The following is a 10,203-nucleotide window of genomic DNA, read 5'->3' as shown; positions in this document are numbered from 1 at the left end:
TTTAGTTCTGATACTCAGGTAAATCAATTTTCTATTTTAAATCTCTGTTGTCTTCAATTTGTGTCTAATCTCCTCTGTTTCATATCATATTTGGCTCTGATATCCTCTGCTTCCTCTCTGTTTCATCAGCTGACTAATGTCCAGGTACATTAACTGATTATAGTGGTCCTAATTTAGCTTATTATGCATAATTTTTATAAAAGCCGAACAAATTATAGAAATGATGAAGAAAAAATTGTAGCCATATACCGTAAGAGAAAAACAGAAGAATAACTAGCCATACTGTGGTATTTTAGAAATAGGTATTTCAAGAAATGATATGAAAATGATATAAAATTAGATTTGATAATATTACTATTGAGTGAAACTAAGTTATAAAACAAGTATTTTTGGTATTTTTCTCACATTTGAAGCTGGTAATGGGTTGCTTCTGAGCCCATCAAAATTTCAATAGATATACATGTTTAGGTACATGCATCATCAATTTTATGACTAAATTTAGGAAAATAATTTAGATCCTTTGACATTGGATTTTGAATATGATAATTAGCAATGTTATATATAAATACTCCTCAATTTCACAAATAGAAATCTGTAGTTAGTTTACAACAACTATTAATTAAAATCTTGTATTGTATGTGTGGTTTTCTGTTGCAGCAGATGGATTATTCAAGGTTTAGAAATAGAATATCATGTGTTGATTACTTAACCCTAGAAGCTAAATATGCATTACCAGATCCACAAACAGGCATACATTGACCATTACCGACAACTATATTTTCATTGAGGCTCGAATTAAAATAAGAAGTGAGTGTACCTTTGTCGGCTGTCATATGGAAAGTAGCTCCTGTGTCCATGTGCCATTGATCAGAAGGTGGAGCTAGTGTCATGGTGTGCATAGCTTCGGCAATGTCGGTGGGTACGTATGATGGTGATTCCATATGAATATGTGCTTGCTGCATGGGAGGACGGGGTCCTAGAATACCGGATTGTGATGGCTGTCGACCTGATGTAAGGTAGGGGCATGGAGGAGCTGCCCATTATTGCTGTGGCACCCAAGGGTATGTGTAACCCCAAGGCGGAGGGGCAGCAGAGCGGTAATATGGTGGCTGAGATGTTCGGTAGTGGTGTCGACCACCTCTGCCGCGGTAGGAACGTCCGCCATGTCTGCCCCCTCGGTAAGAGGAGTTGCCGCGATGGTGTGCGGGTCGTGATGTAGGGTGGTGCGATGGGGCAGCAGCAGAGTCGACAATGAAGCAGTTAAGGCAACGGAATCAGATGTAGGGGGATTCTTGCAGGAACGAGCTGTTTCCTCCAAAATTAGCATGGAGCGAGCTTTCTGAAAGGAGGGAAGAGGGTCCCCATGTCTAATCTGAGTGCCAACGGTGTCATATGCATCAGTCAAACCGGATATCAGCTGTAACACCATTTGATCATTAGTAACCGGACAGTCCACATTTGATAATTGATCAGACAAGCATTTGAGATGCTGACAGTAGGCAGAGATGTCGAAAAATTCACTGAGTTTGGTTTTGGAGAACTCTTGTTGAAGAAATAGGGCGCGGGAATTTTTATTGTTTGAGAAAATCTCCTGTAAGCGACTCCAGGCCCTGGCAGCGGTGGAGTCTGCCTCAATAATAGTGTGAAGAAGGTCGATGGAGATGGTGTTATAGATCCATTGAAGGACTACGGCATCAATGCGAGACCAGAGGTCGGGGTTGGATTGTTGTAGATTATTTGTGGTAGGCTCTGTAGGAAAGATGTGGTCCAGGACTTAGAATGCCTTGGCATGGAGCTTGAAAAGGGCAGCCCAAGTTGAGTAGTGCCCTTTTTCAGTATCTAGGGTTATTTTGATGAATGTAGCAATGTTGGAGACAGTGAGGGAAGGATGGGTGGTGATGACGGTGTCTGTGGTGTGCGAGTTGTTCGTGTTTTGTGGTCCGATGGAGGAATTGTTGTTGGAATTATGTGAGGTATTAGTCATGGTGGCTTTGGGGAAATAGGAGCGGCTGGTCGATTTATTGGAATTGGGAAGGAGGGGGAGATAGGATTTGGGTTGCGGAAGAGATGGAGGTAGGATCGATCGGTGTTTGAGTTATTGGAATCGGAAATGGGAGGGAGATGATCGGTCGGATTTTCAGAGTGAGGCGGCGGCGATGGCTGCCTCTGTGCTGGTCGATTCTGAATCGGTAAGGAAGAAGAAGAATTAGGTTTGGGAATTAGGGTTAGGCTCTGATACCATGAAACAATGTGAATTCTCAGTGATTGTTATTGATGTGTAGTAAACTATATATACAGGATACAGTTAACATTTGAGCCTATATTTTAGGTTAGAGATAGGGAACAGAATGATACAGTTAAATAATAAATATTGTATCTAGTCTAATACAAGGGAAAAAAATATGAACATTATTAGGATTTAACTCACAACTCATATCGGCAATTTATCATTTTACCGGGATTCTGGATTACCTTTATGTGCTACTTCTGTGATGAGAGTTCGGTTTTTTGGTTGCGATTTTTTGAAACATCAAGTGATATAATTTACTTCAATTTATCTGTAACATATGATATCGTCAAATTCAGCATCATAATGGGTTAGTCACGACTTCAACTTTCATGGTTTTATTTTTTCCCACTTGAATGCTAAATGATTATTGATCATTCCAGAGGATACCGAAAATATGCTAAATGATTACTAGGAACATGATCAAGAAGACTTGGAGCTACCGTTGATTGAGCTAAATGAAATAGTTAAAGCGACCAACAATTTTTCGGTGGCGAATAAGCTTGGTGAAGGTGGTTTTGGCCCTGTTTATAAGGTACCTTCCCAGCTATAATCTGTTATCTAGGCCATTATTTCATCAATGTTCTATTTTACTGAAGTGAATTAGCACATTTATCTTTCAGGGTAACTTAGCAGATGGACAAGAGATAGCTGTGAAGAGGCTGTCCAGGAGTTCAGGGCAGGGGTCTCATGAGTTAAAAAATGAAGTAATTCTAATAGCCAAGCTTCAACATCGTAATCTTGTAAAACTCATTGGTTGTTGCATTCAAGGAGACGAGAGATTGAAATTGAAGTCACGACTTCAACTTCAACACCGTTTACTTCAACGTTTTTGTATTGATAGATTTACTTTCTAGTGGACTAGTTTTGATAATTATTGTAGCTGTTATATCAATTTGACAATTTTGGATTATATTTTATATGAGAAATGAATATTGACTCCATTGCATAATATATGAAAGTATATTCTTAATCTTTGGATAAAAAAATTAGTTGATTCATTAAAAATATTTTGTAATTATATATTTTATTATAAAAAGTATTGAAATATTTATATAAAATAAAAATAATTAAAAAAAATGGTCCAAAGGAGGTTGAAAAGTCTCCAGCTGTAAAACCGTCGGTAAAACGTTCCAAAAACGTCTGTAAAAATTCAAAACTGACGCAAAACCGTCAGAAAACCGTCGCAAAAACCGTCACAAAACCGCCACAACCAAACCGTTCATACAAAAACTTACCCCGACGCCTCAGAAAAACCGTCGATAGAGTAGCAACGCCTGTTGTAGCAGCGGTTCTGCGATGGTTTTGAAAACCGTCGCTAGAGTCTATAGCGATAGAAAAAACCGTCGCTACAGAAGCTAAATTCCGTCGGTAAAGAATCTTTTTTTTTTTGTAGTGCTTGTTTGTTTGGATATTTTTGCCTATCCGGCCGATAGATCTCCATTTTGTTCCAATCCTCTTTTTAAGTTTCTAATAAATCGTGTTTAAAATTTCAAAGAATTCGTGAATCACATTTGAATGTACAATTTTATCTCAGGTATAATTTATCGAGAAATTATATTTTGAAGTCAATTTTTTATGTTCTAATATATTTTTGATATAATTACCAAATTATAAATTAACGTGTAATTCAAAATTTGTTATAAATTATTATTTGAGATATATTTTTTATATTCTTATGTAATCTGAATTCTTTATGATTCGAGTTATAATTTGTCAATTAGATTTTAATCGATTAACATCTCTAATCGATTCATTTTTTTTCTTAGAAATACTTATAATCTGAATATAAGTTATAAATGGAACTCGTGTTTTAAAGTAAACTAATAGGTGACTTTAAATATGATTTATATTATATGCAAGCCTAAGGGCTGTATATATAAGCATTAAATATGTAGAATATTTTCACAAATTTTCAATGTCTATTTATTTTTAGCCCTATTAAATATACATTGAAACACCAAATATTACAAAAAAAATATATATATATGTATTGAAACACCAAATATGCATTAAAACACTAAATTTTCAATGTTTATTCTATATATTTAATGCTTATATCCAGTCTTTAGGGCTACATATATCAAAACTATATAATTTATATCAGGGCAATCTTAAATATTTTTGGGACCATGTGCTAAATGAAAAAAAAATTGGGTCATATTCATTACAAAGTTAATACTTTCATATAATAATAATGTTTGTACAAAATGAAACATTAAAATACTCGTAACTTGATTTTTAACATAATAAAAATAATAAAAATAATTAAATTAGATATTTTATAATAATAAAAAAAAAATCGGACCCCTTAAGACTCTTAGAGCATTAATTTTCTGGATAAGTTAACATTTACTTAATTTTTCACATAATAATTAACTACAATAATTTATTTAGATTTGTATAATAATAAAAATTGGACCCATGTGCGGAAGAACTTTTTGTACATCTTTCTCCTACTCCTCTAATTTATATTCATAATATATCATTTATTTCCAAGTATTAATAAAAAAACAAATTGATGTACTAAAATAGTAATTAAAGTAAAAGTCTATTTTAATAATAAAAGTACAACTTGTGACCTTTACATTTACTATGTCAACCGTTCAAAACCAAGGGCACCTGAATCGCCTAGGCGTTCGAAGTCGAGAATTTATCCCGATATTTTCCGATTAGTCTCTCTAGACGTTTTTTGGCACTAAGGCAATTTTTAGCCATTTGGACTCTGCCTAAGCCGTCTAGGCACCGTGACGATGAACAAAAACATTTTTTACTGTAAATTTATTTTTTGTTTTGTTATAATTCACTTTTGAGCTATTTAAATGATATTGTTGTTGAAATGTTGATATTTGGACATTTTTAAATGTATAATACAAATATATGTGTTTTCTATATTAAATAATTTTATATTATTAGTTTTAGATAGTATAATACATATTCTAATTGAATTTATATAACAATTTATTGATTAATAAATAAAAAATACAAAAATACAATCTAATTAATCTCCGACTAATCCCCGATTAATCCTCAAGAGCTCTATCCGTCCGACCAGCGCCTAGCATTTTTTACAACCTTGGAAAAGGTATATTTTCAACTATTATATTTTGTAGGAAAAATATGTGGTTGATCTCGAAGAGTTGGCTCTTTAATGTTGCAGGACTAGAGGTCCTTACTGTTGGTCCCTTGTGTTACAAGAATTAGTTCCTAAGGGGGGTTAAGGAACTAATAAAAAAATTTCTTTTTAAGGCTGACTTATTTTAGTTATGACTTAAGATTTTTCATTTAATTCTTAGCACAGTGATATTGAGTGAGGTCAGAGGCAGCTTTAGTTAATCAATGATTAAGGCTGCTTCTAACGTTGAGTCAGAAATAGCATTTGGGAGTCTATTTCTACGCTCAACATCAATTCACAGAACTCAGTTTTCATTCAGTTAAGCGTTTTACTAGACACGATAAAAAAGCAAGCAAATAAAGGAGTTAAGGGTTAGAAAAGGTTACTCAGCAGTTTTATCCTGGTTCGGCCTCCTGCCTACATCCAGTCCCCGGAATCCTTCCGAGCTTTAAGCCACTACTGAGCTCTTTTGGGTAGAGCACAAACCCCTTACAATAGTCAACGAGTATACAGAGTACCTTCCTCTATATCCTATACTCAACACTATCTACCTCTGAGTGCTAAATACCGAGCAACTAAGAGTCTCTTAACAATTTTAGAATTGATAAGGTTTTTGTTCTAATAACAAAGAACACTTTGAAAGATCTAAAAACTAATCTTTTACACAAAAATGAGAGTTGGTGTAAGATTGCTTTGCTTTGCTTTTGCATAGAACTTCAAGGAAGAATTTGGTCAGCGTTTCGACTTGTTGAAGAACTGCGTCGATTGAAGCAAATAAGAGACCTGTTTATAGTGACACTTAAGCCATCAGTCATTTCAAATTTCGAAATAACCGTTGGAGGGAAACGACTCTACTGTCCCATTTATTTCTCAGTGCTCAGCATCACGGCCAATGAGAACGTAGTCTTTTCTGTCTTGATAGTGCTTCAGCTGCTTTTGGTCAGTAAGCGTCAGATTGTCTCTCCATTTTCGGGAAAGATTCCTCGACAGCTTCCTTGTTGCGTCTGATCCTTTCTTCATTTGGATTAGCTTTATCTCCAAGTTTATTGAGTCAACTCTTGCTTTGTTTGTTGAACTCAGCGGCTTCGTTGTGAAGGAGATAGCCAGTCTTCTGGATCCTTCTTCTTGCTGGGCTGAGTTGATTCACAAGCTTTGATCCGTTTTGACTTTGGTTGGGCCTTGACCTTGCTTAATGGGCTTTGAGCTTTATCTTAATGTCTTTTACACTTGTGAATTAAATACTCCAAACAATACTCAACAAACACATTAGTAACCAGTAAATCAAAGCATTTAAACTTAATGTGTTGGAATTTTTATCTTAGGGATTTAATTCTAATTTAAATAATTTTGTCAAATCAAAATAATTGTGAAAATGTGTTTCAACAATAAGTACCAAAAATAAAAGCAATAAAACGACACAAAGATATAAATTTATTAATTTTCTTTTATATTTTTATTGATTTTGTAGATATTTCTCAATGTTTTTTGTATTACAAATAAGCATAAAGCATGAAAATTACAACTTAAAAAATAATAACTTTAATACTAGAAATATAAATAAATCGTAAAAACAATATGTACGGGATTAAATAAAATTAACCGATCTCTTTGATGTTATTGGGATGCGTGAAAATGAGGACTGGAACTCGTTTCGGGGGCTGTTGCGATGTCCAGGTAATTCTGAACGAATTTGGAGCAATTCAAGGAGTTCAGGGACTTGACCAACAATTTACCACTAGGTCAGTAGCAATTCTGGGACTAAAATGATGTTTTCGTGGGACTTTTGGACTCGATTGCAGGAGCTGTAGAGATCGAATTGGAGCGAAACTAAGGCTAGTATTTGAAGTTCGTGTGTAAAGGAATGGTCTGGAACTGGAATTTCAGAAAAACATTGAGCAACGGAGTCGGAATAAATTATTAAAAATGGGGCTGACAGAATAGGTGTTTGATGGTTGAAAAAACCAAAAGTTTGATTCTGTTTCGTGGAGGGTACTTTAAGGGCGATTTTGAAGGTTGTAGGAGATTGTTTTTTACGAAATAAAAATTGGGAGTTCCAGAACTGATGTAACTAAGGAGATTAAAATTAATTTGGAACAAAATGATATACTAACGAACTCGAAATAAATTTTAGAAAACGGCTCTCTAGAAAAGTTGCTTGATGAATTCTTAAATAATGAAAAATTCAAAAGCTTGTTTCTGGATCTTTTTAATTGATTGAAATCAATAAAAAGTTTCTAAACATGATTTAGAATATGTGTGTAAACTAAGAATGACTCGAAAATGGGGTTTCGATGATCTCGGTTTCACAAAAAATGCTTAAAGCTTCGAGGAAGATTACAATGGTGAAATTTGCTAGACTAATAGAGCTTGAATTGAGGATTGGGTAAAGATCTTACTGACTTAACTAAGAGATTGCAAAAAACGATTTGGAAATTGATTGAGTAAACTAAGAGAATTTCGGACTTGAAGTTTCTAAAAATTGGAAACTTTGAAGAACTTGAGATTGAAGAACTAATTATGGAAATTGAGAGCTTGTTTAAACTAATTAGATGCTAAAGAATGATTTCTAAGAACTAAGGATTGATAAAAATTGCCAATTTTGGTAAGGAATTTGATAAACAAATTGACTTGTTGTGTGTTTGATTGATTTAAGTAGGAGTTTGGAATGAAGGAATTGAGCTCCATTTATGGTCCTTAAAATTTTCATCCATGATTCTCATTACACTCTCATCGGTTAAAGGCATAACATGGATGAGTTAGGAGCTAGAAATGTCGAGTTGAGACCATGAAACACGTTCTTGAAAGCTGTAGAAAACTTTAAACCCGTTTTTTAGCACTAGTGGTCTTTGAAAAATTCTACCGATTTTGTTACAGCTCCGTTTTGCTCCGTTTTTTACATTCCGGAAATCTAACATTCCGAACTTTTTGAGAAAAATTCTGGTCGTCCGATATTTCACTGTTTCAGGATCCGTTTTCATCGTCGAAGTTGCTAGATGGGTTGCTGGAAAAAATGATGCAAATTTGCCCCTGATTTTTATTATTTGTTTTTCTTTTTCTTTTTCTTTTTATTTCTGTTTTCTGTTTTCTTATTTGATAATAAACTTTGATATGATTCTCTATTTTTATCACATTTTTATTTAGTTGCAAAAGAATTTAATTAAAACAAATTAACTATAGAGTAATAATTATAACCTATGCTAAAACACAAAAATTAAATTAGCCCCCAACAAGTTAGCGATATTTTCGGAATATGCCTATTTCAACCTTGGCTTTTGCGAGTAAATGTGCGGGCGTGCCATGAAAGTTAATTCCCAATTGATTTTAATGTTTTTTGGGTTGTAAAATGCGCATTAAACTTGACTTCTAGAAAACGAGACGATTGGGCGAAGGATGCAAGGGTTGATAAAAAAATCCTTCTTTGGTTCCTAGATCCACTACATAAAGCCTAACTAGTTAAAGCAATGGTAACTAAAATGAAATCAACACAAAAGATTTAGGAATTTTTCCTTTTTATTGATTTTGCAAATATTTTACGATTGTAGATGATAAAAATTGGAAACGAAAGCAATAATTACAACTGAAAAGAGTACGTTAATTTCATGAAGAAATTACGTTTGACAAAGCAATTAAGAATGAAATATTGACAAAAATTGAAATTGAAAATCACAAACTTGAAATTGTATTGAATATGATTGATGATTCATCGGCGTCTGGAGTTGAAAATTTGTCTTGCAATGTGAACGACAGCTTGTGTGATTGATTAATCGAAGAATTGAATGAAATATGGACTGAAAGCTGGAATTTATGTTGATGGGTGTTTGTGAGCTCTTTAAGGAGGATGACTTGGTTTTAAATAATTCGAAGGCTTGTGGAATGAAATTAAATGCTTAAGGATGAAAAATAAAGCTTAGAACGAAGCTTGATCGCTTGGGAAAACAGATTTTAGAAGAGCTGACTTCAGAGCAAGAACTGAATTTTTGTTTGGAGAAGATTGATTGGATTTTGGTTGGACTGTGATGGAAACTTGATTTCAAACGAATTGAAAGCTTGAGGAATGAAGGTAAAGACTTAAAACGAAGATTAAAGAGCTTGATTGCTTGGAAAAATGGATTTTTTGAAGAACAATTTCAGAGAAAAAGTTGTAGGATTTGATTGAGGTTTTGTTAGATTGGTTGAGTGGGATTTGGAAAGATGATTTCAGGTCCTATTTATAGCAAATAAATCCAAGCTTCATGTCCCATGATTTCCACTAATCCATATTGCAGAGATTGTACTAAAAACGTGGGTAGTGGATGCGTGAGTGGTTGTCGAGAAAAACAGCTTCAGGCTCCCGTCACGACGAGACGTGGTTAAGTCTTGTCGAGACCTAACATTCGTTGGAAAAAAATATTTTCTAGGAGTATATCTCGTCAAGACCTAAACCCGTCTTGCTGAGACCTATTAAAAGTATATATTTTTTATTTTTTTAATTATTTTTCATTTTTTGTTTATTTTTGCTTTTTTTAATATTATAATGAAAAACTGATTTTTCCTATTTTTGGTATTTTAATGAAATAAAAATGATTTTTTATTTTCATCCCCAACAAATACAAATTCATCTTGATGATAATCATTTTGCTTGATGGAATTTTATGATCACCAAAATATTTAAATTCAATTATCCATTAGGTTACATTAACTCAATATATCCAATTTAATTAGCTTGAGGTGATGAGTTCCCCTATTTTCATCTCGTAATATCTCATCCAGACATTCAGTTAATTTGTTTTTCATTCAATACTAGTTACGCTTGCAGGTATCA

This window comes from Euphorbia lathyris, chromosome 2, assembly GCF_963576675.1.
Source record: "Euphorbia lathyris chromosome 2, ddEupLath1.1, whole genome shotgun sequence".
Lineage (NCBI taxonomy): Eukaryota > Viridiplantae > Streptophyta > Magnoliopsida > Malpighiales > Euphorbiaceae > Euphorbia > Euphorbia lathyris.
The sequence above is the reverse complement of the archived record's forward strand: the minus strand, read 5'-3'. Positions refer to the sequence as shown.